Source organism: Bos grunniens, chromosome 21, assembly GCF_055505025.1.
Source record: "Bos grunniens cultivar Pamir isolate PY7600 chromosome 21, Bosgru_T2T1.0, whole genome shotgun sequence".
In the NCBI taxonomy this organism is placed as follows: Eukaryota; Metazoa; Chordata; class Mammalia; order Artiodactyla; family Bovidae; genus Bos; species Bos grunniens.
Genome location: NC_141185.1, coordinates 68,515,464 through 68,540,872, shown reverse-complemented (window position 1 = coordinate 68,540,872; position 25,409 = coordinate 68,515,464). Strand labels below are relative to the sequence as shown.

Sequence of the window (25,409 nt, the reverse complement as noted above, 5' to 3'; positions counted from 1 at the left end):
CAGTAGATCCTAGCCTCAAGACAGTTGACGTCTTAGCTTGGAAAGGTGCATTTTGTCCTGATTCCTGCTGCAGATGCACTAATTGGGGCTCTGGTGATGTCGATTCTAAAGCAATGAAGCTTCTGTGGTTTGTGATTGGAGCCCCAGGTCAGATCTGAGGCCCTCGCCGTTGCATCCCTTTGGGTTGCTGAGATTCCTGAGTGCCATGTGGGCTGCAGTGGCTGCAGAGACCTGGGGGAATGGTGGCAGTTGTGAAAGTTAATAGGCCCATTTCTGCCCTTGGCAGTGCCTGAATTGCAACTCCTGTCACATGCTTGAGTCTTGGAGGTCGCCATGGACTATGCTGTGGTCCTAGGCCTGCATTCCTCCTGCAGGTTGGCCAGAGGCCCAGAGAAGAATGTTTGTGCAGGTGAGGAAAAGTGCAGTGTGATTTACTGGGACAGTATGTCCGCTGAGGCTTGCAGGCACTGTTGTTCTGTTTTCAGTAATACAGTGGGGTCCTTTTGGAGCTGCCATCAGCTGGGTACAGAGGACAGGGCATTGCTTGTCCTTAGGGGGCTGGGTGAAAGGTGACCTTTGTGGCCTTGTTGTCCCACTGCCAGTAGAAGGACTCTCAAAGGGCATCTTTGGTGCCTTGAAGAGTTGCAATAAAGAGGCCAAGGAACCAGCCCAGTGGGTAGTTACGTGGTGTACACACATGCCCCTTGGCCGCCATTTGTCCCTTCGGCCTGGAATTATCAAGATTCCCTAAGGTTGGGGCCAGCCGGCCAGCCCTGATAGCACCCATGTGTTTGCCCCCCTGGCAGTGAGGCATCAACCTTTGAGGACCACCACAGTTGTGATAGACATTGCTCATTGGTTGGCATACCAAGGCTGCCTCAGTGTAGGAGACAACAGCTCCCATGGCACTATGGCAGAGACCTGGCACATCCACGGTCTTCCCTGGCAGGTCTTCTGAAGTCTTCCTGAAAGCATCCCTGGTGATCTGTGAGCCCTTGGTCGTGTTGCCCGCCTTCTTCCTGTGGGTCTTGCTGGATGCTCATTGTCCCTGTGAGCCGAGGCCCTGGAGGCTTCAGATTTAGGTGAGTCGCCCTTTGTTGCATAATGAATTCAATTTGGACCAAGCCCTGCATTATGAGAGCTTTCTCTAGGGTGTGGTCAGTACCCAGGGCCCTGCAGGCTGTAGATTTGAGGATAATCTGGCCAGGAAAGGAATCCCGTTTCTGTGGGAGTGACCCCTGGTTCCTGGTACCTGAGGATGACCAGGTTCCATCTTGCAGTTTCCGGGGGAGGCTGGACTTTGATTGGGGCTGACTGGCAGGCAGATACGCATGCCCTGAATTCTTTTCCTATTGGAGGGCGCAGTGGGCCATATCTGCCCTAGTGCCAAGTTCTCCTTACTGTGCAGTTGTCTGGGAAAATTTTCTTGTTAGGTAGGAGGTGGGACTTGTGACAAGGACCCCTGAGCTATAGTAGTAGCTCACGTAGTCTCAGGGTATGTGGCATTCACACAGATTCTCCGCAAAGGTGACCCTGGGCAGTCAGGTCTCTGCGTTGGTCAGAGATCATGGTTCATGGAGATTGGGAGCCTAGAGCCTACGTCAACAGCCCCTCAGTGAAATTTTGCATGGATCTTGTGGAAGATGCCAAGTGTCATCCCATTTCGTGGGATGGTGGGAGGTCAGGACTCCATGGAGGTGGCACGCATGTTCATACTGCAGGGCCTTTGCATGCGGTCTCTGAGACTTGGATACCCAGACAGATTTCCAGACACACACCCAAAATGCTGAGAATGCATTTTTATTGGTACACCAGAATGCAGGCACTCAAGCTCACATCGAATCCCGTGCTACCCTTGCACGCTTGGTCAGAAAGACACCCACATGCACTTGAGCCTCATTTGCCGCACTCTTTTGAAAGATAGGTAACCAGTCGTCTGTAATGGATCAATATAGTTGGGGTGCAGATACAGGCCTTCCCCTAGTGAAACACTTGCATCAATATTAGTGAGAGACCAAGTACACATCTTAAGCATTCCTGTGCTTTCTGTCCACTTGTCAGGTGAAGTTGCCAGGTATGACTGTCCATCAGCCAGGAGATGAACCCCCACCCGTGAGGCAGTGACTCAAGGTGCAAGGGAGTCCGGCAAGAAGTGTGGCGCACCCGAGTTGCTGCCACTGCTTTTTGGATCACCCAGCACGGTACGGCTTCTCCTGCCCCAAGACGTGTCGTGAATTTCAGGTTTCCTGGGACTGCCTGAGTGGTTGTACGTATAGAGGGACCGTTCCTCTTGCTGAGAAGCCTGAGGGCTCTGAGTTCCCCTGGCTGCTGGAGGACTCTCGGGTCACTGGCTCCTCCTGGGAGCAGCCCTTGCTGCCGTGAGGAGGTGGGCAGCAAGCCAGCACGTGCTCGGATCGATGATGACACCCTCACATGCATTCCTTGGAAAATCTGAACAAAATGAGTGAGAACTCACTACCGTCTCCTCATCGAAACTGAGGTCCAGCACGTTGCCTCCCTTGGGGTTGAGGGTGGGACTGGTTAGCAGTGAGGGCGTCTCCGACTGTGTCACACACACGCATGGAGGAGCCAGGTCACCACCATTTGCGAGGCTCCCGTCTGAGGGTGGGGCCATGTACAGATATTCTAGCGGCCCCCTTGGAATACAAGGTCCATGTAAAGGCACTGAGGAGCATAGAGCCATCTGGCTTGTCCAGTGGTGGTAGGTGTCGCAGTAGATCCTAGCCTCAAGACAGTTGACGTCTTAGCTTGGAAAGGTGCATTTTGTCCTGATTCCTGCTGCAGATGCACTAATTGGGGCTCTGGTGATGTCGATTCTAAAGCAATGAAGCTTCTGTGGTTTGTGATTGGAGCCCCAGGTCAGATCTGAGGCCCTCGCCGTTGCATCCCTTTGGGTTGCTGAGATTCCTGAGTGCCATGTGGGCTGCAGTGGCTGCAGAGACCTGGGGGAATGGTGGCAGTTGTGAAAGTTAATAGGCCCGTTTCTGCCCTTGGCAGTGCCTGAATTGCAACTCCTGTCACATGCTTGAGTCTTGGAGGTCGCCATGGACTATGCTGTGGTCCTAGGCCTGCATTCCTCCTGCAGGTTGGCCAGAGGCCCAGAGAAGAATGTTTGTGCAGGTGAGGAAAAGTGCAGTGTGATTTACTGGGACAGTATGTCCGCTGAGGCTTGCAGGCACTGTTGTTCTGTTTTCAGTAATACAGTGGGGTCCTTTTGGAGCTGCCATCAGCTGGGTACAGAGGACAGGGCATTGCTTGTCCTTAGGGGGCTGGGTGAAAGGTGACCTTTGTGGCCTTGTTGTCCCACTGCCAGTAGAAGGACTCTCAAAGGGCATCTTTGGTGCCTTGAAGAGTTGCAATAAAGAGGCCAAGGAACCAGCCCAGTGGGTAGTTACGTGGTGTACACACATGCCCCTTGGCCGCCATTTGTCCCTTCGGCCTGGAATTATCAAGATTCCCTAAGGTTGGGGCCAGCCGGCCAGCCCTGATGGCACCCATATGTTTGCCCCCCTGGCAGTGAGGCATCAACCTTTGAGGACCACCACAGTTGTGATAGACATTGCTCATTGGTTGGCATACCAAGGCTGCCTCAGTGTAGGAGACAACAGCTCCCATGGCACTATGGCAGAGACCTGGCACATCCACGGTCTTCCCTGGCAGGTCTTCTGAAGTCTTCCTGAAAGCATCCCTGGTGATCTGTGAGCCCTTGGTCGTGTTGCCCGCCTTCTTCCTGTGGGTCTTGCTGGATGCTCATTGTCCCTGTGAGCCGAGGCCCTGGAGGCTTCAGATTTAGGTGAGTCGCCCTTTGTTGCATAATGAATTCAATTTGGACCAAGCCCTGCATTATGAGAGCTTTCTCTAGGGTGTGGTCAGTACCCAGGGCCCTGCAGGCTGTAGATTTGAGGATAATCTGGCCAGGAAAGGAATCCCGTTTCTGTGGGAGTGACCCCTGGTTCCTGGTACCTGAGGGTGACCAGGTTCCATCTTGCAGTTTCCGGGGGAGGCTGGACTTTGATTGGGGCTGACTGGCAGGCAGATACGCATGCCCTGAATTCTTTTCCTATTGGAGGGCGCAGTGGGCCATATCTGCCCTAGTGCCAAGTTCTCCTTACTGTGCAGTTGTCTGGGAAAATTTTCTTGTTAGGTAGGAGGTGGGACTTGTGACAAGGACCCCTGAGCTATAGTAGTAGCTCACGTAGTCTCAGGGTATGTGGCATTCACACAGATTCTCCGCAAAGGTGACCCTGGGCAGTCAGGTCTCTGCGTTGGTCAGAGATCATGGTTCATGGAGATTGGGAGCCTAGAGCCTATGTCAACAGCCCCTCAGTGAAATTTTGCATGGATCTTGTGGAAGATGCCAAGTGTCATCCCATTTCGTGGGATGGTGGGAGGTCAGGACTCCATGGAGGTGGCACGCATGTTCATACTGCAGGGCCTTTGCATGCGGTCTCTGAGACTTGGATACCCAGACAGATTTCCAGACACACACCCAAAATGCTGAGAATGCATTTTTATTGGTACACCAGAATGCAGGCACTCAAGCTCACATCGAATCCCGTGCTACCCTTGCACGCTTGGTCAGAAAGACACCCACATGCACTTGAGCCTCATTTGCCGCACTCTTTTGAAAGATAGGTAACCAGTCGTCTGTAATGGATCAATATAGTTGGGGTGCAGATACAGGCCTTCCCCTAGTGAAACACTTGCATCAATATTAGTGAGAGACCAAGTACACATCTTAAGCATTCCTGCGCTTTCTGTCCACTTGTCAGGTGAAGTTGCCAGGTATGACTGTCCATCAGCCAGGAGATGAACCCCCACCCGTGAGGCAGTGACTCAAGGTGCAAGGGAGTCCGGCAAGAAGTGTGGCGCACCCGAGTTGCTGCCACTGCTTTTTGGATCACCCAGCACGGTACGGCTTCTCCTGCCCCAAGACGTGTCGTGAATTTCAGGTTTCCTGGGACTGCCTGAGTGGTTGTACGTATAGAGGGACCGTTCCTCTTGCTGAGAAGCCTGAGGGCTCTGAGTTCCCCTGGCTGCTGGAGGACTCTCGGGTCACTGGCTCCTCCTGGGAGCAGCCCTTGCTGCCGTGAGGAGGTGGGCAGCAAGCCAGCACGTGCTCGGATCGATGATGACACCCTCACATGCATTCCTTGGAAAATCTGAACAAAATGAGTGAGAACTCACTACCGTCTCCTCATCGAAACTGAGGCCCAGCACGTTGCCTCCCTTGGGGTTGAGGGTGGGACTGGTTAGCAGTGAGGGCGTCTCCGACTGTGTCACACACACGCATGGAGGAGCCAGGTCACCACCATTTGCGAGGCTCCCGTCTGAGGGTGGGGCCATGTACAGATATTCTAGCGGCCCCCTTGGAATACAAGGTCCATGTAAAGGCACTGAGGAGCATAGAGCCATCTGGCTTGTCCAGTGGTGGTAGGTGTCGCAGTAGATCCTAGCCTCAAGACAGTTGACGTCTTAGCTTGGAAAGGTGCATTTTGTCCTGATTCCTGCTGCAGATGCACTAATTGGGGCTCTGGTGATGTCGATTCTAAAGCAATGAAGCTTCTGTGGTTTGTGATTGGAGCCCCAGGTCAGATCTGAGGCCCTCGCCGTTGCATCCCTTTGGGTTGCTGAGATTCCTGAGTGCCATGTGGGCTGCAGTGGCTGCAGAGACCTGGGGGAATGGTGGCAGTTGTGAAAGTTAATAGGCCCGTTTCTGCCCTTGGCAGTGCCTGAATTGCAACTCCTGTCACATGCTTGAGTCTTGGAGGTCGCCATGGACTATGCTGTGGTCCTAGGCCTGCATTCCTCCTGCAGGTTGGCCAGAGGCCCAGAGAAGAATGTTTGTGCAGGTGAGGAAAAGTGCAGTGTGATTTACTGGGACAGTATGTCCGCTGAGGCTTGCAGGCACTGTTGTTCTGTTTTCAGTAATACAGTGGGGTCCTTTTGGAGCTGCCATCAGCTGGGTACAGAGGACAGGGCATTGCTTGTCCTTAGGGGGCTGGGTGAAAGGTGACCTTTGTGGCCTTGTTGTCCCACTGCCAGTAGAAGGACTCTCAAAGGGCATCTTTGGTGCCTTGAAGAGTTGCAATAAAGAGGCCAAGGAACCAGCCCAGTGGGTAGTTACGTGGTGTACACACATGCCCCTTGGCCGCCATTTGTCCCTTCGGCCTGGAATTATCAAGATTCCCTAAGGTTGGGGCCAGCCGGCCAGCCCTGATGGCACCCATGTGTTTGCCCCCCTGGCAGTGAGGCATCAACCTTTGAGGACCACCACAGTTGTGATAGACATTGCTCATTGGTTGGCATACCAAGGCTGCCTCAGTGTAGGAGACAACAGCTCCCATGGCACTATGGCAGAGACCTGGCACATCCACGGTCTTCCCTGGCAGGTCTTCTGAAGTCTTCCTGAAAGCATCCCTGGTGATCTGTGAGCCCTTGGTCGTGTTGCCCGCCTTCTTCCTGTGGGTCTTGCTGGATGCTCATTGTCCCTGTGAGCCGAGGCCCTGGAGGCTTCAGATTTAGGTGAGTCGCCCTTTGTTGCATAATGAATTCAATTTGGACCAAGCCCTGCATTATGAGAGCTTTCTCTAGGGTGTGGTCAGTACCCAGGGCCCTGCAGGCTGTAGATTTGAGGATAATCTGGCCAGGAAAGGAATCCCGTTTCTGTGGGAGTGACCCCTGGTTCCTGGTACCTGAGGGTGACCAGGTTCCATCTTGCAGTTTCCGGGGGAGGCTGGACTTTGATTGGGGCTGACTGGCAGGCAGATACGCATGCCCTGAATTCTTTTCCTATTGGAGGGCGCAGTGGGCCATATCTGCCCTAGTGCCAAGTTCTCCTTACTGTGCAGTTGTCTGGGAAAATTTTCTTGTTAGGTAGGAGGTGGGACTTGTGACAAGGACCCCTGAGCTATAGTAGTAGCTCACGTAGTCTCAGGGTATGTGGCATTCACACAGATTCTCCGCAAAGGTGACCCTGGGCAGTCAGGTCTCTGCGTTGGTCAGAGATCATGGTTCATGGAGATTGGGAGCCTAGAGCCTACGTCAACAGCCCCTCAGTGAAATTTTGCATGGATCTTGTGGAAGATGCCAAGTGTCATCCCATTTCGTGGGATGGTGGGAGGTCAGGACTCCATGGAGGTGGCACGCATGTTCATACTGCAGGGCCTTTGCATGCGGTCTCTGAGACTTGGATACCCAGACAGATTTCCAGACACACACCCAAAATGCTGAGAATGCATTTTTATTGGTACACCAGAATGCAGGCACTCAAGCTCACATCGAATCCCGTGCTACCCTTGCACGCTTGGTCAGAAAGACACCCACATGCACTTGAGCCTCATTTGCCGCACTCTTTTGAAAGATAGGTAACCAGTCGTCTGTAAAGGATCAATATAGTTGGGGTGCAGATACAGGCCTTCCCCTAGTGAAACACTTGCATCAATATTAGTGAGAGACCAAGTACACATCTTAAGCATTCCTGCGCTTTCTGTCCACTTGTCAGGTGAAGTTGCCAGGTATGACTGTCCATCAGCCAGGAGATGAACCCCCACCCGTGAGGCAGTGACTCAAGGTGCAAGGGAGTCCGGCAAGAAGTGTGGCGCACCCGAGTTGCTGCCACTGCTTTTTGGATCACCCAGCACGGTACGGCTTCTCCTGCCCCAAGACGTGTCGTGAATTTCAGGTTTCCTGGGACTGCCTGAGTGGTTGTACGTATAGAGGGACCGTTCCTCTTGCTGAGAAGCCTGAGGGCTCTGAGTTCCCCTGGCTGCTGGAGGACTCTCGGGTCACTGGCTCCTCCTGGGAGCAGCCCTTGCTGCCGTGAGGAGGTGGGCAGCAAGCCAGCACGTGCTCGGATCGATGATGACACCCTCACATGCATTCCTTGGAAAATCTGAACAAAATGAGTGAGAACTCACTACCGTCTCCTCATCGAAACTGAGGTCCAGCACGTTGCCTCCCTTGGGGTTGAGGGTGGGACTGGTTAGCAGTGAGGGCGTCTCCGACTGTGTCACACACACGCATGGAGGAGCCAGGTCACCACCATTTGCGAGGCTCCCGTCTGAGGGTGGGGCCATGTACAGATATTCTAGCGGCCCCCTTGGAATACAAGGTCCATGTAAAGGCACTGAGGAGCATAGAGCCATCTGGCTTGTCCAGTGGTGGTAGGTGTCGCAGTAGATCCTAGCCTCAAGACAGTTGACGTCTTAGCTTGGAAAGGTGCATTTTGTCCTGATTCCTGCTGCAGATGCACTAATTGGGGCTCTGGTGATGTCGATTCTAAAGCAATGAAGCTTCTGTGGTTTGTGATTGGAGCCCCAGGTCAGATCTGAGGCCCTCGCCGTTGCATCCCTTTGGGTTGCTGAGATTCCTGAGTGCCATGTGGGCTGCAGTGGCTGCAGAGACCTGGGGGAATGGTGGCAGTTGTGAAAGTTAATAGGCCCGTTTCTGCCCTTGGCAGTGCCTGAATTGCAACTCCTGTCACATGCTTGAGTCTTGGAGGTCGCCATGGACTATGCTGTGGTCCTAGGCCTGCATTCCTCCTGCAGGTTGGCCAGAGGCCCAGAGAAGAATGTTTGTGCAGGTGAGGAAAAGTGCAGTGTGATTTACTGGGACAGTATGTCCGCTGAGGCTTGCAGGCACTGTTGTTCTGTTTTCAGTAATACAGTGGGGTCCTTTTGGAGCTGCCATCAGCTGGGTACAGAGGACAGGGCATTGCTTGTCCTTAGGGGGCTGGGTGAAAGGTGACCTTTGTGGCCTTGTTGTCCCACTGCCAGTAGAAGGACTCTCAAAGGGCATCTTTGGTGCCTTGAAGAGTTGCAATAAAGAGGCCAAGGAACCAGCCCAGTGGGTAGTTACGTGGTGTACACACATGCCCCTTGGCCGCCATTTGTCCCTTCGGCCTGGAATTATCAAGATTCCCTAAGGTTGGGGCCAGCCGGCCAGCCCTGATGGCACCCATGTGTTTGCCCCCCTGGCAGTGAGGCATCAACCTTTGAGGACCACCACAGTTGTGATAGACATTGCTCATTGGTTGGCATACCAAGGCTGCCTCAGTGTAGGAGACAACAGCTCCCATGGCACTATGGCAGAGACCTGGCACATCCACGGTCTTCCCTGGCAGGTCTTCTGAAGTCTTCCTGAAAGCATCCCTGGTGATCTGTGAGCCCTTGGTCGTGTTGCCCGCCTTCTTCCTGTGGGTCTTGCTGGATGCTCATTGTCCCTGTGAGCCGAGGCCCTGGAGGCTTCAGATTTAGGTGAGTCGCCCTTTGTTGCATAATGAATTCAATTTGGACCAAGCCCTGCATTATGAGAGCTTTCTCTAGGGTGTGGTCAGTACCCAGGGCCCTGCAGGCTGTAGATTTGAGGATAATCTGGCCAGGAAAGGAATCCCGTTTCTGTGGGAGTGACCCCTGGTTCCTGGTACCTGAGGGTGACCAGGTTCCATCTTGCAGTTTCCGGGGGAGGCTGGACTTTGATTGGGGCTGACTGGCAGGCAGATACGCATGCCCTGAATTCTTTTCCTATTGGAGGGTGCAGTGGGCCATATCTGCCCTAGTGCCAAGTTCTCCTTACTGTGCAGTTGTCTGGGAAAATTTTCTTGTTAGGTAGGAGGTGGGACTTGTGACAAGGACCCCTGAGCTATAGTAGTAGCTCACGTAGTCTCAGGGTATGTGGCATTCACACAGATTCTCCGCAAAGGTGACCCTGGGCAGTCAGGTCTCTGCGTTGGTCAGAGATCATGGTTCATGGAGATTGGGAGCCTAGAGCCTACGTCAACAGCCCCTCAGTGAAATTTTGCATGGATCTTGTGGAAGATGCCAAGTGTCATCCCATTTCGTGGGATGGTGGGAGGTCAGGACTCCATGGAGGTGGCACGCATGTTCATACTGCAGGGCCTTTGCATGCGGTCTCTGAGACTTGGATACCCAGACAGATTTCCAGACACACACCCAAAATGCTGAGAATGCATTTTTATTGGTACACCAGAATGCAGGCACTCAAGCTCACATCGAATCCCGTGCTACCCTTGCACGCTTGGTCAGAAAGACACCCACATGCACTTGAGCCTCATTTGCCGCACTCTTTTGAAAGATAGGTAACCAGTCGTCTGTAAAGGATCAATATAGTTGGGGTGCAGATACAGGCCTTCCCCTAGTGAAACACTTGCATCAATATTAGTGAGAGACCAAGTACACATCTTAAGCATTCCTGCGCTTTCTGTCCACTTGTCAGGTGAAGTTGCCAGGTATGACTGTCCATCAGCCAGGAGATGAACCCCCACCCGTGAGGCAGTGACTCAAGGTGCAAGGGAGTCCGGCAAGAAGTGTGGCGCACCCGAGTTGCTGCCACTGCTTTTTGGATCACCCAGCACGGTACGGCTTCTCCTGCCCCAAGACGTGTCGTGAATTTCAGGTTTCCTGGGACTGCCTGAGTGGTTGTACGTATAGAGGGACCGTTCCTCTTGCTGAGAAGCCTGAGGGCTCTGAGTTCCCCTGGCTGCTGGAGGACTCTCGGGTCACTGGCTCCTCCTGGGAGCAGCCCTTGCTGCCGTGAGGAGGTGGGCAGCAAGCCAGCACGTGCTCGGATCGATGATGACACCCTCACATGCATTCCTTGGAAAATCTGAACAAAATGAGTGAGAACTCACTACCGTCTCCTCATCGAAACTGAGGTCCAGCACGTTGCCTCCCTTGGGGTTGAGGGTGGGACTGGTTAGCAGTGAGGGCGTCTCCGACTGTGTCACACACACGCATGGAGGAGCCAGGTCACCACCATTTGCGAGGCTCCCGTCTGAGGGTGGGGCCATGTACAGATATTCTAGCGGCCCCCTTGGAATACAAGGTCCATGTAAAGGCACTGAGGAGCATAGAGCCATCTGGCTTGTCCAGTGGTGGTAGGTGTCGCAGTAGATCCTAGCCTCAAGACAGTTGACGTCTTAGCTTGGAAAGGTGCATTTTGTCCTGATTCCTGCTGCAGATGCACTAATTGGGGCTCTGGTGATGTCGATTCTAAAGCAATGAAGCTTCTGTGGTTTGTGATTGGAGCCCCAGGTCAGATCTGAGGCCCTCGCCGTTGCATCCCTTTGGGTTGCTGAGATTCCTGAGTGCCATGTGGGCTGCAGTGGCTGCAGAGACCTGGGGGAATGGTGGCAGTTGTGAAAGTTAATAGGCCCGTTTCTGCCCTTGGCAGTGCCTGAATTGCAACTCCTGTCACATGCTTGAGTCTTGGAGGTCGCCATGGACTATGCTGTGGTCCTAGGCCTGCATTCCTCCTGCAGGTTGGCCAGAGGCCCAGAGAAGAATGTTTGTGCAGGTGAGGAAAAGTGCAGTGTGATTTACTGGGACAGTATGTCCGCTGAGGCTTGCAGGCACTGTTGTTCTGTTTTCAGTAATACAGTGGGGTCCTTTTGGAGCTGCCATCAGCTGGGTACAGAGGACAGGGCATTGCTTGTCCTTAGGGGGCTGGGTGAAAGGTGACCTTTGTGGCCTTGTTGTCCCACTGCCAGTAGAAGGACTCTCAAAGGGCATCTTTGGTGCCTTGAAGAGTTGCAATAAAGAGGCCAAGGAACCAGCCCAGTGGGTAGTTACGTGGTGTACACACATGCCCCTTGGCCGCCATTTGTCCCTTCGGCCTGGAATTATCAAGATTCCCTAAGGTTGGGGCCAGCCGGCCAGCCCTGATGGCACCCATGTGTTTGCCCCCCTGGCAGTGAGGCATCAACCTTTGAGGACCACCACAGTTGTGATAGACATTGCTCATTGGTTGGCATACCAAGGCTGCCTCAGTGTAGGAGACAACAGCTCCCATGGCACTATGGCAGAGACCTGGCACATCCACGGTCTTCCCTGGCAGGTCTTCTGAAGTCTTCCTGAAAGCATCCCTGGTGATCTGTGAGCCCTTGGTCGTGTTGCCCGCCTTCTTCCTGTGGGTCTTGCTGGATGCTCATTGTCCCTGTGAGCCGAGGCCCTGGAGGCTTCAGATTTAGGTGAGTCGCCCTTTGTTGCATAATGAATTCAATTTGGACCAAGCCCTGCATTATGAGAGCTTTCTCTAGGGTGTGGTCAGTACCCAGGGCCCTGCAGGCTGTAGATTTGAGGATAATCTGGCCAGGAAAGGAATCCCGTTTCTGTGGGAGTGACCCCTGGTTCCTGGTACCTGAGGGTGACCAGGTTCCATCTTGCAGTTTCCGGGGGAGGCTGGACTTTGATTGGGGCTGACTGGCAGGCAGATACGCATGCCCTGAATTCTTTTCCTATTGGAGGGCGCAGTGGGCCATATCTGCCCTAGTGCCAAGTTCTCCTTACTGTGCAGTTGTCTGGGAAAATTTTCTTGTTAGGTAGGAGGTGGGACTTGTGACAAGGACCCCTGAGCTATAGTAGTAGCTCACGTAGTCTCAGGGTATGTGGCATTCACACAGATTCTCCGCAAAGGTGACCCTGGGCAGTCAGGTCTCTGCGTTGGTCAGAGATCATGGTTCATGGAGATTGGGAGCCTAGAGCCTACGTCAACAGCCCCTCAGTGAAATTTTGCATGGATCTTGTGGAAGATGCCAAGTGTCATCCCATTTCGTGGGATGGTGGGAGGTCAGGACTCCATGGAGGTGGCACGCATGTTCATACTGCAGGGCCTTTGCATGCGGTCTCTGAGACTTGGATACCCAGACAGATTTCCAGACACACACCCAAAATGCTGAGAATGCATTTTTATTGGTACACCAGAATGCAGGCACTCAAGCTCACATCGAATCCCGTGCTACCCTTGCACGCTTGGTCAGAAAGACACCCACATGCACTTGAGCCTCATTTGCCGCACTCTTTTGAAAGATAGGTAACCAGTCGTCTGTAAAGGATCAATATAGTTGGGGTGCAGATACAGGCCTTCCCCTAGTGAAACACTTGCATCAATATTAGTGAGAGACCAAGTACACATCTTAAGCATTCCTGCGCTTTCTGTCCACTTGTCAGGTGAAGTTGCCAGGTATGACTGTCCATCAGCCAGGAGATGAACCCCCACCCGTGAGGCAGTGACTCAAGGTGCAAGGGAGTCCGGCAAGAAGTGTGGCGCACCCGAGTTGCTGCCACTGCTTTTTGGATCACCCAGCACGGTACGGCTTCTCCTGCCCCAAGACGTGTCGTGAATTTCAGGTTTCCTGGGACTGCCTGAGTGGTTGTACGTATAGAGGGACCGTTCCTCTTGCTGAGAAGCCTGAGGGCTCTGAGTTCCCCTGGCTGCTGGAGGACTCTCGGGTCACTGGCTCCTCCTGGGAGCAGCCCTTGCTGCCGTGAGGAGGTGGGCAGCAAGCCAGCACGTGCTCGGATCGATGATGACACCCTCACATGCATTCCTTGGAAAATCTGAACAAAATGAGTGAGAACTCACTACCGTCTCCTCATCGAAACTGAGGTCCAGCACGTTGCCTCCCTTGGGGTTGAGGGTGGGACTGGTTAGCAGTGAGGGCGTCTCCGACTGTGTCACACACACGCATGGAGGAGCCAGGTCACCACCATTTGCGAGGCTCCCGTCTGAGGGTGGGGCCATGTACAGATATTCTAGCGGCCCCCTTGGAATACAAGGTCCATGTAAAGGCACTGAGGAGCATAGAGCCATCTGGCTTGTCCAGTGGTGGTAGGTGTCGCAGTAGATCCTAGCCTCAAGACAGTTGACGTCTTAGCTTGGAAAGGTGCATTTTGTCCTGATTCCTGCTGCAGATGCACTAATTGGGGCTCTGGTGATGTCGATTCTAAAGCAATGAAGCTTCTGTGGTTTGTGATTGGAGCCCCAGGTCAGATCTGAGGCCCTCGCCGTTGCATCCCTTTGGGTTGCTGAGATTCCTGAGTGCCATGTGGGCTGCAGTGGCTGCAGAGACCTGGGGGAATGGTGGCAGTTGTGAAAGTTAATAGGCCCGTTTCTGCCCTTGGCAGTGCCTGAATTGCAACTCCTGTCACATGCTTGAGTCTTGGAGGTCGCCATGGACTATGCTGTGGTCCTAGGCCTGCATTCCTCCTGCAGGTTGGCCAGAGGCCCAGAGAAGAATGTTTGTGCAGGTGAGGAAAAGTGCAGTGTGATTTACTGGGACAGTATGTCCGCTGAGGCTTGCAGGCACTGTTGTTCTGTTTTCAGTAATACAGTGGGGTCCTTTTGGAGCTGCCATCAGCTGGGTACAGAGGACAGGGCATTGCTTGTCCTTAGGGGGCTGGGTGAAAGGTGACCTTTGTGGCCTTGTTGTCCCACTGCCAGTAGAAGGACTCTCAAAGGGCATCTTTGGTGCCTTGAAGAGTTGCAATAAAGAGGCCAAGGAACCAGCCCAGTGGGTAGTTACGTGGTGTACACACATGCCCCTTGGCCGCCATTTGTCCCTTCGGCCTGGAATTATCAAGATTCCCTAAGGTTGGGGCCAGCCGGCCAGCCCTGATGGCACCCATGTGTTTGCCCCCCTGGCAGTGAGGCATCAACCTTTGAGGACCACCACAGTTGTGATAGACATTGCTCATTGGTTGGCATACCAAGGCTGCCTCAGTGTAGGAGACAACAGCTCCCATGGCACTATGGCAGAGACCTGGCACATCCACGGTCTTCCCTGGCAGGTCTTCTGAAGTCTTCCTGAAAGCATCCCTGGTGATCTGTGAGCCCTTGGTCGTGTTGCCCGCCTTCTTCCTGTGGGTCTTGCTGGATGCTCATTGTCCCTGTGAGCCGAGGCCCTGGAGGCTTCAGATTTAGGTGAGTCGCCCTTTGTTGCATAATGAATTCAATTTGGACCAAGCCCTGCATTATGAGAGCTTTCTCTAGGGTGTGGTCAGTACCCAGGGCCCTGCAGGCTGTAGATTTGAGGATAATCTGGCCAGGAAAGGAATCCCGTTTCTGTGGGAGTGACCCCTGGTTCCTGGTACCTGAGGGTGACCAGGTTCCATCTTGCAGTTTCCGGGGGAGGCTGGACTTTGATTGGGGCTGACTGGCAGGCAGATACGCATGCCCTGAATTCTTTTCCTATTGGAGGGTGCAGTGGGCCATATCTGCCCTAGTGCCAAGTTCTCCTTACTGTGCAGTTGTCTGGGAAAATTTTCTTGTTAGGTAGGAGGTGGGACTTGTGACAAGGACCCCTGAGCTATAGTAGTAGCTCACGTAGTCTCAGGGTATGTGGCATTCACACAGATTCTCCGCAAAGGTGACCCTGGGCAGTCAGGTCTCTGCGTTGGTCAGAGATCATGGTTCATGGAGATTGGGAGCCTAGAGCCTACGTCAACAGCCCCTCAGTGAAATTTTGCATGGATCTTGTGGAAGATGCCAAGTGTCATCCCATTTCGTGGGATGGTGGGAGGTCAGGACTCCATGGAGGTGGCACGCATGTTCATACTGCAGGGCCTTTGCATGCGGTCTCTGAGACTTGGATACCCAGACAGATTTCCAGACACACACCCAAAATGCTGAGAATGCATTTTTATTGGTACACCAGAATGCAGGCACTCAAGCTCACATCGAATCCCGTGCTACCCTTGCACGCTTGGTCAGAAAGACACCCACATGCACTTGAGCCTCATTTGCCGCACTCTTTTGAAAGATAGGTAACCAGTCGTCTGTAAAGGATCAATATAGTTGGGGTGCAGATACAGGCCTTCCCCTAGTGAAACACTTGCATCAATATTAGTGAGAGACCAAGTACACATCTTAAGCATTCCTGTGCTTTCTGTCCACTTGTCAGGTGAAGTTGCCAGGTATGACTGTCCATCAGCCAGGAGATGAACCCCCACCCGTGAGGCAGTGACTCAAGGTGCAAGGGAGTCCGGCAAGAAGTGTGGCGCACCCGAGTTGCTGCCACTGCTTTTTGGATCACCCAGCACGGTACGGCTTCTCCTGCCCCAAGACGTGTCGTGAATTTCAGGTTTCCTGGGACTGCCTGAGTGGTTGTACGTATAGAGGGACCGTTCCTCTTGCTGAGAAGCCTGAGGGCTCTGAGTTCCCCTGGCTGCTGGAGGACTCTCGGGTCACTGGCTCCTCCTGGGAGCAGCCCTTGCTGCCGTGAGGAGGTGGGCAGCAAGCCAGCACGTGCTCGGATCGATGATGACACCCTCACGTGCATTCCTTGGAAAATCTGAACAAAATGAGTGAGAACTCACTACCGTCTCCTCATCGAAACTGAGGTCCAGCACGTTGCCTCCCTTGGGGTTGAGGGTGGGACTGGTTAGCAGTGAGGGCGTCTCCGACTGTGTCACACACACGCATGGAGGAGCCAGGTCACCACCATTTGCGAGGCTCCCGTCTGAGGGTGGGGCCATGTACAGATATTCTAGCGGCCCCCTTGGAATACAAGGTCCATGTAAAGGCACTGAGGAGCATAGAGCCATCTGGCTTGTCCAGTGGTGGTAGGTGTCGCAGTAGATCCTAGCCTCAAGACAGTTGACGTCTTAGCTTGGAAAGGTGCATTTTGTCCTGATTCCTGCTGCAGATGCACTAATTGGGGCTCTGGTGATGTCGATTCTAAAGCAATGAAGCTTCTGTGGTTTGTGATTGGAGCCCCAGGTCAGATCTGAGGCCCTCGCCGTTGCATCCCTTTGGGTTGCTGAGATTCCTGAGTGCCATGTGGGCTGCAGTGGCTGCAGAGACCTGGGGGAATGGTGGCAGTTGTGAAAGTTAATAGGCCCGTTTCTGCCCTTGGCAGTGCCTGAATTGCAACTCCTGTCACATGCTTGAGTCTTGGAGGTCGCCATGGACTATGCTGTGGTCCTAGGCCTGCATTCCTCCTGCAGGTTGGCCAGAGGCCCAGAGAAGAATGTTTGTGCAGGTGAGGAAAAGTGCAGTGTGATTTACTGGGACAGTATGTCCGCTGAGGCTTGCAGGCACTGTTGTTCTGTTTTCAGTAATACAGTGGGGTCCTTTTGGAGCTGCCATCAGCTGGGTACAGAGGACAGGGCATTGCTTGTCCTTAGGGGGCTGGGTGAAAGGTGACCTTTGTGGCCTTGTTGTCCCACTGCCAGTAGAAGGACTCTCAAAGGGCATCTTTGGTGCCTTGAAGAGTTGCAATAAAGAGGCCAAGGAACCAGCCCAGTGGGTAGTTACGTGGTGTACACACATGCCCCTTGGCCGCCATTTGTCCCTTCGGCCTGGAATTATCAAGATTCCCTAAGGTTGGGGCCAGCCGGCCAGCCCTGATGGCACCCATGTGTTTGCCCCCCTGGCAGTGAGGCATCAACCTTTGAGGACCACCACAGTTGTGATAGACATTGCTCATTGGTTGGCATACCAAGGCTGCCTCAGTGTAGGAGACAACAGCTCCCATGGCACTATGGCAGAGACCTGGCACATCCACGGTCTTCCCTGGCAGGTCTTCTGAAGTCTTCCTGAAAGCATCCCTGGTGATCTGTGAGCCCTTGGTCGTGTTGCCCGCCTTCTTCCTGTGGGTCTTGCTGGATGCTCATTGTCCCTGTGAGCCGAGGCCCTGGAGGCTTCAGATTTAGGTGAGTCGCCCTTTGTTGCATAATGAATTCAATTTGGACCAAGCCCTGCATTATGAGAGCTTTCTCTAGGGTGTGGTCAGTACCCAGGGCCCTGCAGGCTGTAGATTTGAGGATAATCTGGCCAGGAAAGGAATCCCGTTTCTGTGGGAGTGACCCCTGGTTCCTGGTACCTGAGGGTGACCAGGTTCCATCTTGCAGTTTCCGGGGGAGGCTGGACTTTGATTGGGGCTGACTGGCAGGCAGATACGCATGCCCTGAATTCTTTTCCTATTGGAGGGTGCAGTGGGCCATATCTGCCCTAGTGCCAAGTTCTCCTTACTGTGCAGTTGTCTGGGAAAATTTTCTTGTTAGGTAGGAGGTGGGACTTGTGACAAGGACCCCTGAGCTATAGTAGTAGCTCACGTAGTCTCAGGGTATGTGGCATTCACACAGATTCTCCGCAAAGGTGACCCTGGGCAGTCAGGTCTCTGCGTTGGTCAGAGATCATGGTTCATGGAGATTGGGAGCCTAGAGCCTACGTCAACAGCCCCTCAGTGAAATTTTGCATGGATCTTGTGGAAGATGCCAAGTGTCATCCCATTTCGTGGGATGGTGGGAGGTCAGGACTCCATGGAGGTGGCACGCATGTTCATACTGCAGGGCCTTTGCATGCGGTCTCTGAGACTTGGATACCCAGACAGATTTCCAGACACACACCCAAAATGCTGAGAATGCATTTTTATTGGTACACCAGAATGCAGGCACTCAAGCTCACATCGAATCCCGTGCTACCCTTGCACGCTTGGTCAGAAAGACACCCACATGCACTTGAGCCTCATTTGCCGCACTCTTTTGAAAGATAGGTAACCAGTCGTCTGTAAAGGATCAATATAGTTGGGGTGCAGATACAGGCCTTCCCCTAGTGAAACACTTGCATCAATATTAGTGAGAGACCAAGTACACATCTTAAGCATTCCTGTGCTTTCTGTCCACTTGTCAGGTGAAGTTGCCAGGTATGACTGTCCATCAGCCAGGAGATGAACCCCCACCCGTGAGGCAGTGACTCAAGGTGCAAGGGAGTCCGGCAAGAAGTGTGGCGCACCCGAGTTGCTGCCACTGCTTTTTGGATCACCCAGCACGGTACGGCTTCTCCTGCCCCAAGACGTGTCGTGAATTTCAGGTTTCCTGGGACTGCCTGAGTGGTTGTACGTATAGAGGGACCGTTCCTCTTGCTGAGAAGCCTGAGGGCTCTGAGTTCCCCTGGCTGCTGGAGGACTCTCGGGTCACTGGCTCCTCCTGGGAGCAGCCCTTGCTGCCGTGAGGAGGTGGGCAGCAAGCCAGCACGTGCTCGGATCGATGATGACACCCTCACATGCATTCCTTGGAAAATCTGAACAAAATGAGTGAGAACTCACTACCGTCTCCTCATCGAAACTGAGGTCCAGCACGTTGCCTCCCTTGGGGTTGAGGGTGGGACTGGTTAGCAGTGAGGGCGTCTCCGACTGTGTCACACACACGCATGGAGGAGCCAGGTCACCACCATTTGCGAGGCTCCCGTCTGAGGGTGGGGCCATGTACAGATATTCTAGCGGCCCCCTTGGAATACAAGGTCCATGTAAAGGCACTGAGGAGCATAGAGCCATCTGGCTTGTCCAGTGGTGGTAGGTGTCGCAGTAGATCCTAGCCTCAAGACAGTTGACGTCTTAGCTTGGAAAGGTGCATTTTGTCCTGATTCCTGCTGCAGATGCACTAATTGGGGCTCTGGTGATGTCGATTCTAAAGCAATGAAGCTTCTGTGGTTTGTGATTGGAGCCCCAGGTCAGATCTGAGGCCCTCGCCGTTGCATCCCTTTGGGTTGCTGAGATTCCTGAGTGCCATGTGGGCTGCAGTGGCTGCAGAGACCTGGGGGAATGGTGGCAGTTGTGAAAGTTAATAGGCCCGTTTCTGCCCTTGGCAGTGCCTGAATTGCAACTCCTGTCACATGCTTGAGTCTTGGAGGTCGCCATGGACTATGCTGTGGTCCTAGGCCTGCATTCCTCCTGCAGGTTGGCCAGAGGCCCAGAGAAGAATGTTTGTGCAGGTGAGGAAAAGTGCAGTGTGATTTACTGGGACAGTATGTCCGCTGAGGCTTGCAGGCACTGTTGTTCTGTTTTCAGTAATACAGTGGGGTCCTTTTGGAGCTGCCATCAGCTGGGTACAGAGGACAGGGCATTGCTTGTCCTTAGGGGGCTGGGTGAAAGGTGACCTTTGTGGCCTTGTTGTCCCACTGCCAGTAGAAGGACTCTCAAAGGGCATCTTTGGTGCCTTGAAGAGTTGCAATAAAGAGGCCAAGGAACCAGCCCAGTGGGTAGTTACGTGGTGTACACACATGCCCCTTGGCCGCCATTTGTCCCTTCGGCCTGGAATTATCAAGATTCCCTAAGGTTGGGGCCAGCCGGCCAGCCCTGATGGCACCCATGTGTTTGCCCCCCTGGCAGTGAGGCATCAACCTTTGAGGACCACCACAGTTGTGATAGACATTGCTCATTGGTTGGCATACCAAGGCTGCCTCAGTGTAGGAGACAACAGCTCCCATGGCACTATGGCAGAGACCTGGCACATCCACGGTCTTCCCTGGCAGGTCTTCTGAAGTCTTCCTGAAAGCATCCCTGGTGATCTGTGAGCCCTTGGTCGTGTTGCCCGCCTTCTTCCTGTGGGTCTTGCTGGATGCTCATTGTCCCTGTGAGCCGAGGCCCTGGAGGCTTCAGATTTAGGTGAGTCGCCCTTTGTTGCATAATGAATTCAATTTGGACCAAGCCCTGCATTATGAGAGCTTTCTCTAGGGTGTGGTCAGTACCCAGGGCCCTGCAGGCTGTAGATTTGAGGATAATCTGGCCAGGAAAGGAATCCCGTTTCTGTGGGAGTGACCCCTGGTTCCTGGTACCTGAGGGTGACCAGGTTCCATCTTGCAGTTTCCGGGGGAGGCTGGACTTTGATTGGGGCTGACTGGCAGGCAGATACGCATGCCCTGAATTCTTTTCCTATTGGAGGGTGCAGTGGGCCATATCTGCCCTAGTGCCAAGTTCTCCTTACTGTGCAGTTGTCTGGGAAAATTTTCTTGTTAGGTAGGAGGTGGGACTTGTGACAAGGACCCCTGAGCTATAGTAGTAGCTCACGTAGTCTCAGGGTATGTGGCATTCACACAGATTCTCCGCAAAGGTGACCCTGGGCAGTCAGGTCTCTGCGTTGGTCAGAGATCATGGTTCATGGAGATTGGGAGCCTAGAGCCTACGTCAACAGCCCCTCAGTGAAATTTTGCATGGATCTTGTGGAAGATGCCAAGTGTCATCCCATTTCGTGGGATGGTGGGAGGTCAGGACTCCATGGAGGTGGCACGCATGTTCATACTGCAGGGCCTTTGCATGCGGTCTCTGAGACTTGGATACCCAGACAGATTTCCAGACACACACCCAAAATGCTGAGAATGCATTTTTATTGGTACACCAGAATGCAGGCACTCAAGCTCACATCGAATCCCGTGCTACCCTTGCACGCTTGGTCAGAAAGACACCCACATGCACTTGAGCCTCATTTGCCGCACTCTTTTGAAAGATAGGTAACCAGTCGTCTGTAAAGGATCAATATAGTTGGGGTGCAGATACAGGCCTTCCCCTAGTGAAACACTTGCATCAATATTAGTGAGAGACCAAGTACACATCTTAAGCATTCCTGCGCTTTCTGTCCACTTGTCAGGTGAAGTTGCCAGGTATGACTGTCCATCAGCCAGGAGATGAACCCCCACCCGTGAGGCAGTGACTCAAGGTGCAAGGGAGTCCGGCAAGAAGTGTGGCGCACCCGAGTTGCTGCCACTGCTTTTTGGATCACCCAGCACGGTACGGCTTCTCCTGCCCCAAGACGTGTCGTGAATTTCAGGTTTCCTGGGACTGCCTGAGTGGTTGTACGTATAGAGGGACCGTTCCTCTTGCTGAGAAGCCTGAGGGCTCTGAGTTCCCCTGGCTGCTGGAGGACTCTCGGGTCACTGGCTCCTCCTGGGAGCAGCCCTTGCTGCCGTGAGGAGGTGGGCAGCAAGCCAGCACGTGCTCGGATCGATGATGACACCCTCACATGCATTCCTTGGAAAATCTGAACAAAATGAGTGAGAACTCACTACCGTCTCCTCATCGAAACTGAGGTCCAGCACGTTGCCTCCCTTGGGGTTGAGGGTGGGACTGGTTAGCAGTGAGGGCGTCTCCGACTGTGTCACACACACGCATGGAGGAGCCAGGTCACCACCATTTGCGAGGCTCCCGTCTGAGGGTGGGGCCATGTACAGATATTCTAGCGGCCCCCTTGGAATACAAGGTCCATGTAAAGGCACTGAGGAGCATAGAGCCATCTGGCTTGTCCAGTGGTGGTAGGTGTCGCAGTAGATCCTAGCCTCAAGACAGTTGACGTCTTAGCTTGGAAAGGTGCATTTTGTCCTGATTCCTGCTGCAGATGCACTAATTGGGGCTCTGGTGATGTCGATTCTAAAGCAATGAAGCTTCTGTGGTTTGTGATTGGAGCCCCAGGTCAGATCTGAGGCCCTCGCCGTTGCATCCCTTTGGGTTGCTGAGATTCCTGAGTGCCATGTGGGCTGCAGTGGCTGCAGAGACCTGGGGGAATGGTGGCAGTTGTGAAAGTTAATAGGCCCGTTTCTGCCCTTGGCAGTGCCTGAATTGCAACTCCTGTCACATGCTTGAGTCTTGGAGGTCGCCATGGACTATGCTGTGGTCCTAGGCCTGCATTCCTCCTGCAGGTTGGCCAGAGGCCCAGAGAAGAATGTTTGTGCAGGTGAGGAAAAGTGCAGTGTGATTTACTGGGACAGTATGTCCGCTGAGGCTTGCAGGCACTGTTGTTCTGTTTTCAGTAATACAGTGGGGTCCTTTTGGAGCTGCCATCAGCTGGGTACAGAGGACAGGGCATTGCTTGTCCTTAGGGGGCTGGGTGAAAGGTGACCTTTGTGGCCTTGTTGTCCCACTGCCAGTAGAAGGACTCTCAAAGGGCATCTTTGGTGCCTTGAAGAGTTGCAATAAAGAGGCCAAGGAACCAGCCCAGTGGGTAGTTACGTGGTGTACACACATGCCCCTTGGCCGCCATTTGTCCCTTCGGCCTGGAATTATCAAGATTCCCTAAGGTTGGGGCCAGCCGGCCAGCCCTGATGGCACCCATGTGTTTGCCCCCCTGGCAGTGAGGCATCAACCTTTGAGGACCACCACAGTTGTGATAGACATTGCTCATTGGTTGGCATACCAAGGCTGCCTCAGTGTAGGAGACAACAGCTCCCATGGCACTATGGCAGAGACCTGGCACATCCACGGTCTTCCCTGGCAGGTCTTCTGAAGTCTTCCTGAAAGCATCCCTGGTGATCTGTGAGCCCTTGGTCGTGTTGCCCGCCTTCTTCCTGTGGGTCTTGCTGGATGCTCATTGTCCCTGTGAGCCGAGGCCCTGGAGGCTTCAGATTTAGGTGAGTCGCCCTTTGTTGCATAATGAATTCAATTTGGACCAAGCCCTGCATTATGAGAGCTTTCTCTAGGGTGTGGTCAGTACCCAGGGCCCTGCAGGCTGTAGATTTGAGGATAATCTGGCCAGGAAAGGAATCCCGTTTCTGTGGGAGTGACCCCTGGTTCCTGGTACCTGAGGGTGACCAGGTTCCATCTTGCAGTTTCCGGGGGAGGCTGGACTTTGATTGGGGCTGACTGGCAGGCAGATACGCATGCCCTGAATTCTTTTCCTATTGGAGGGTGCAGTGGGCCATATCTGCCCTAGTGCCAAGTTCTCCTTACTGTGCAGTTGTCTGGGAAAATTTTCTTGTTAGGTAGGAGGTGGGACTTGTGACAAGGACCCCTGAGCTATAGTAGTAGCTCACGTAGTCTCAGGGTATGTGGCATTCACACAGATTCTCCGCAAAGGTGACCCTGGGCAGTCAGGTCTCTGCGTTGGTCAGAGATCATGGTTCATGGAGATTGGGAGCCTAGAGCCTACGTCAACAGCCCCTCAGTGAAATTTTGCATGGATCTTGTGGAAGATGCCAAGTGTCATCCCATTTCGTGGGATGGTGGGAGGTCAGGACTCCATGGAGGTGGCACGCATGTTCATACTGCAGGGCCTTTGCATGCGGTCTCTGAGACTTGGATACCCAGACAGATTTCCAGACACACACCCAAAATGCTGAGAATGCATTTTTATTGGTACACCAGAATGCAGGCACTCAAGCTCACATCGAATCCCGTGCTACCCTTGCACGCTTGGTCAGAAAGACACCCACATGCACTTGAGCCTCATTTGCCGCACTCTTTTGAAAGATAGGTAACCAGTCGTCTGTAAAGGATCAATATAGTTGGGGTGCAGATACAGGCCTTCCCCTAGTGAAACACTTGCATCAATATTAGTGAGAGACCAAGTACACATCTTAAGCATTCCTGTGCTTTCTGTCCACTTGTCAGGTGAAGTTGCCAGGTATGACTGTCCATCAGCCAGGAGATGAACCCCCACCCGTGAGGCAGTGACTCAAGGTGCAAGGGAGTCCGGCAAGAAGTGTGGCGCACCCGAGTTGCTGCCACTGCTTTTTGGATCACCCAGCACGGTACGGCTTCTCCTGCCCCAAGACGTGTCGTGAATTTCAGGTTTCCTGGGACTGCCTGAGTGGTTGTACGTATAGAGGGACCGTTCCTCTTGCTGAGAAGCCTGAGGGCTCTGAGTTCCCCTGGCTGCTGGAGGACTCTCGGGTCACTGGCTCCTCCTGGGAGCAGCCCTTGCTGCCGTGAGGAGGTGGGCAGCAAGCCAGCACGTGCTCGGATCGATGATGACACCCTCACATGCATTCCTTGGAAAATCTGAACAAAATGAGTGAGAACTCACTACCGTCTCCTCATCGAAACTGAGGTCCAGCACGTTGCCTCCCTTGGGGTTGAGGGTGGGACTGGTTAGCAGTGAGGGCGTCTCCGACTGTGTCACACACACGCATGGAGGAGCCAGGTCACCACCATTTGCGAGGCTCCCGTCTGAGGGTGGGGCCATGTACAGATATTCTAGCGGCCCCCTTGGAATACAAGGTCCATGTAAAGGCACTGAGGAGCATAGAGCCATCTGGCTTGTCCAGTGGTGGTAGGTGTCGCAGTAGATCCTAGCCTCAAGACAGTTGACGTCTTAGCTTGGAAAGGTGCATTTTGTCCTGATTCCTGCTGCAGATGCACTAATTGGGGCTCTGGTGATGTCGATTCTAAAGCAATGAAGCTTCTGTGGTTTGTGATTGGAGCCCCAGGTCAGATCTGAGGCCCTCGCCGTTGCATCCCTTTGGGTTGCTGAGATTCCTGAGTGCCATGTGGGCTGCAGTGGCTGCAGAGACCTGGGGGAATGGTGGCAGTTGTGAAAGTTAATAGGCCCATTTCTGCCCTTGGCAGTGCCTGAATTGCAACTCCTGTCACATGCTTGAGTCTTGGAGGTCGCCATGGACTATGCTGTGGTCCTAGGCCTGCATTCCTCCTGCAGGTTGGCCAGAGGCCCAGAGAAGAATGTTTGTGCAGGTGAGGAAAAGTGCAGTGTGATTTACTGGGACAGTATGTCCGCTGAGGCTTGCAGGCACTGTTGTTCTGTTTTCAGTAATACAGTGGGGTCCTTTTGGAGCTGCCATCAGCTGGGTACAGAGGACAGGGCATTGCTTGTCCTTAGGGGGCTGGGTGAAAGGTGACCTTTGTGGCCTTGTTGTCCCACTGCCAGTAGAAGGACTCTCAAAGGGCATCTTTGGTGCCTTGAAGAGTTGCAATAAAGAGGCCAAGGAACCAGCCCAGTGGGTAGTTACGTGGTGTACACACATGCCCCTTGGCCGCCATTTGTCCCTTCGGCCTGGAATTATCAAGATTCCCTAAGGTTGGGGCCAGCCGGCCAGCCCTGATGGCACCCATGTGTTTGCCCCCCTGGCAGTGAGGCATCAACCTT

At 53.5% G+C, this 25,409-nt stretch overlaps 9 non-coding genes across 9 annotated transcripts; all 9 read left to right on the top strand.

The window, feature by feature from the left end:
• Positions 1 to 2,411: 2,411 nt before the first annotated feature.
• On the top strand, positions 2,412 to 2,504 carry LOC147349915 (small nucleolar RNA SNORD116). Its single transcript, XR_015150675.1, has one exon. It is a non-coding gene; the product is annotated as a small nucleolar RNA SNORD116 (small nucleolar RNA).
• Positions 2,505 to 5,143: 2,639 nt separating this feature from the next.
• On the top strand, positions 5,144 to 5,236 carry LOC147349914 (small nucleolar RNA SNORD116). The gene has a single exon (XR_015150727.1). It is a non-coding gene; the product is annotated as a small nucleolar RNA SNORD116 (small nucleolar RNA).
• Positions 5,237 to 7,875: 2,639 nt separating this feature from the next.
• LOC147349913 (small nucleolar RNA SNORD116) lies at positions 7,876 to 7,968 on the top strand. The gene has a single exon (XR_015150674.1). It is a non-coding gene; the product is annotated as a small nucleolar RNA SNORD116 (small nucleolar RNA).
• A 2,639-nt stretch (positions 7,969 to 10,607) lies between these two features.
• On the top strand, positions 10,608 to 10,700 carry LOC147349912 (small nucleolar RNA SNORD116). The gene has a single exon (XR_015150673.1). It is a non-coding gene; the product is annotated as a small nucleolar RNA SNORD116 (small nucleolar RNA).
• Positions 10,701 to 13,339: 2,639 nt separating this feature from the next.
• LOC147349911 (small nucleolar RNA SNORD116) lies at positions 13,340 to 13,432 on the top strand. The gene has a single exon (XR_015150672.1). It is a non-coding gene; the product is annotated as a small nucleolar RNA SNORD116 (small nucleolar RNA).
• Positions 13,433 to 16,071: 2,639 nt separating this feature from the next.
• LOC147349910 (small nucleolar RNA SNORD116) lies at positions 16,072 to 16,164 on the top strand. The gene has a single exon (XR_015150723.1). It is a non-coding gene; the product is annotated as a small nucleolar RNA SNORD116 (small nucleolar RNA).
• A 2,639-nt stretch (positions 16,165 to 18,803) lies between these two features.
• On the top strand, positions 18,804 to 18,896 carry LOC147349909 (small nucleolar RNA SNORD116). The gene has a single exon (XR_015150670.1). It is a non-coding gene; the product is annotated as a small nucleolar RNA SNORD116 (small nucleolar RNA).
• A 2,639-nt stretch (positions 18,897 to 21,535) lies between these two features.
• LOC147349908 (small nucleolar RNA SNORD116) lies at positions 21,536 to 21,628 on the top strand. The gene has a single exon (XR_015150669.1). It is a non-coding gene; the product is annotated as a small nucleolar RNA SNORD116 (small nucleolar RNA).
• A 2,639-nt stretch (positions 21,629 to 24,267) lies between these two features.
• On the top strand, positions 24,268 to 24,360 carry LOC147349907 (small nucleolar RNA SNORD116). Its single transcript, XR_015150668.1, has one exon. It is a non-coding gene; the product is annotated as a small nucleolar RNA SNORD116 (small nucleolar RNA).
• Positions 24,361 to 25,409: the final 1,049 nt, after the last annotated feature.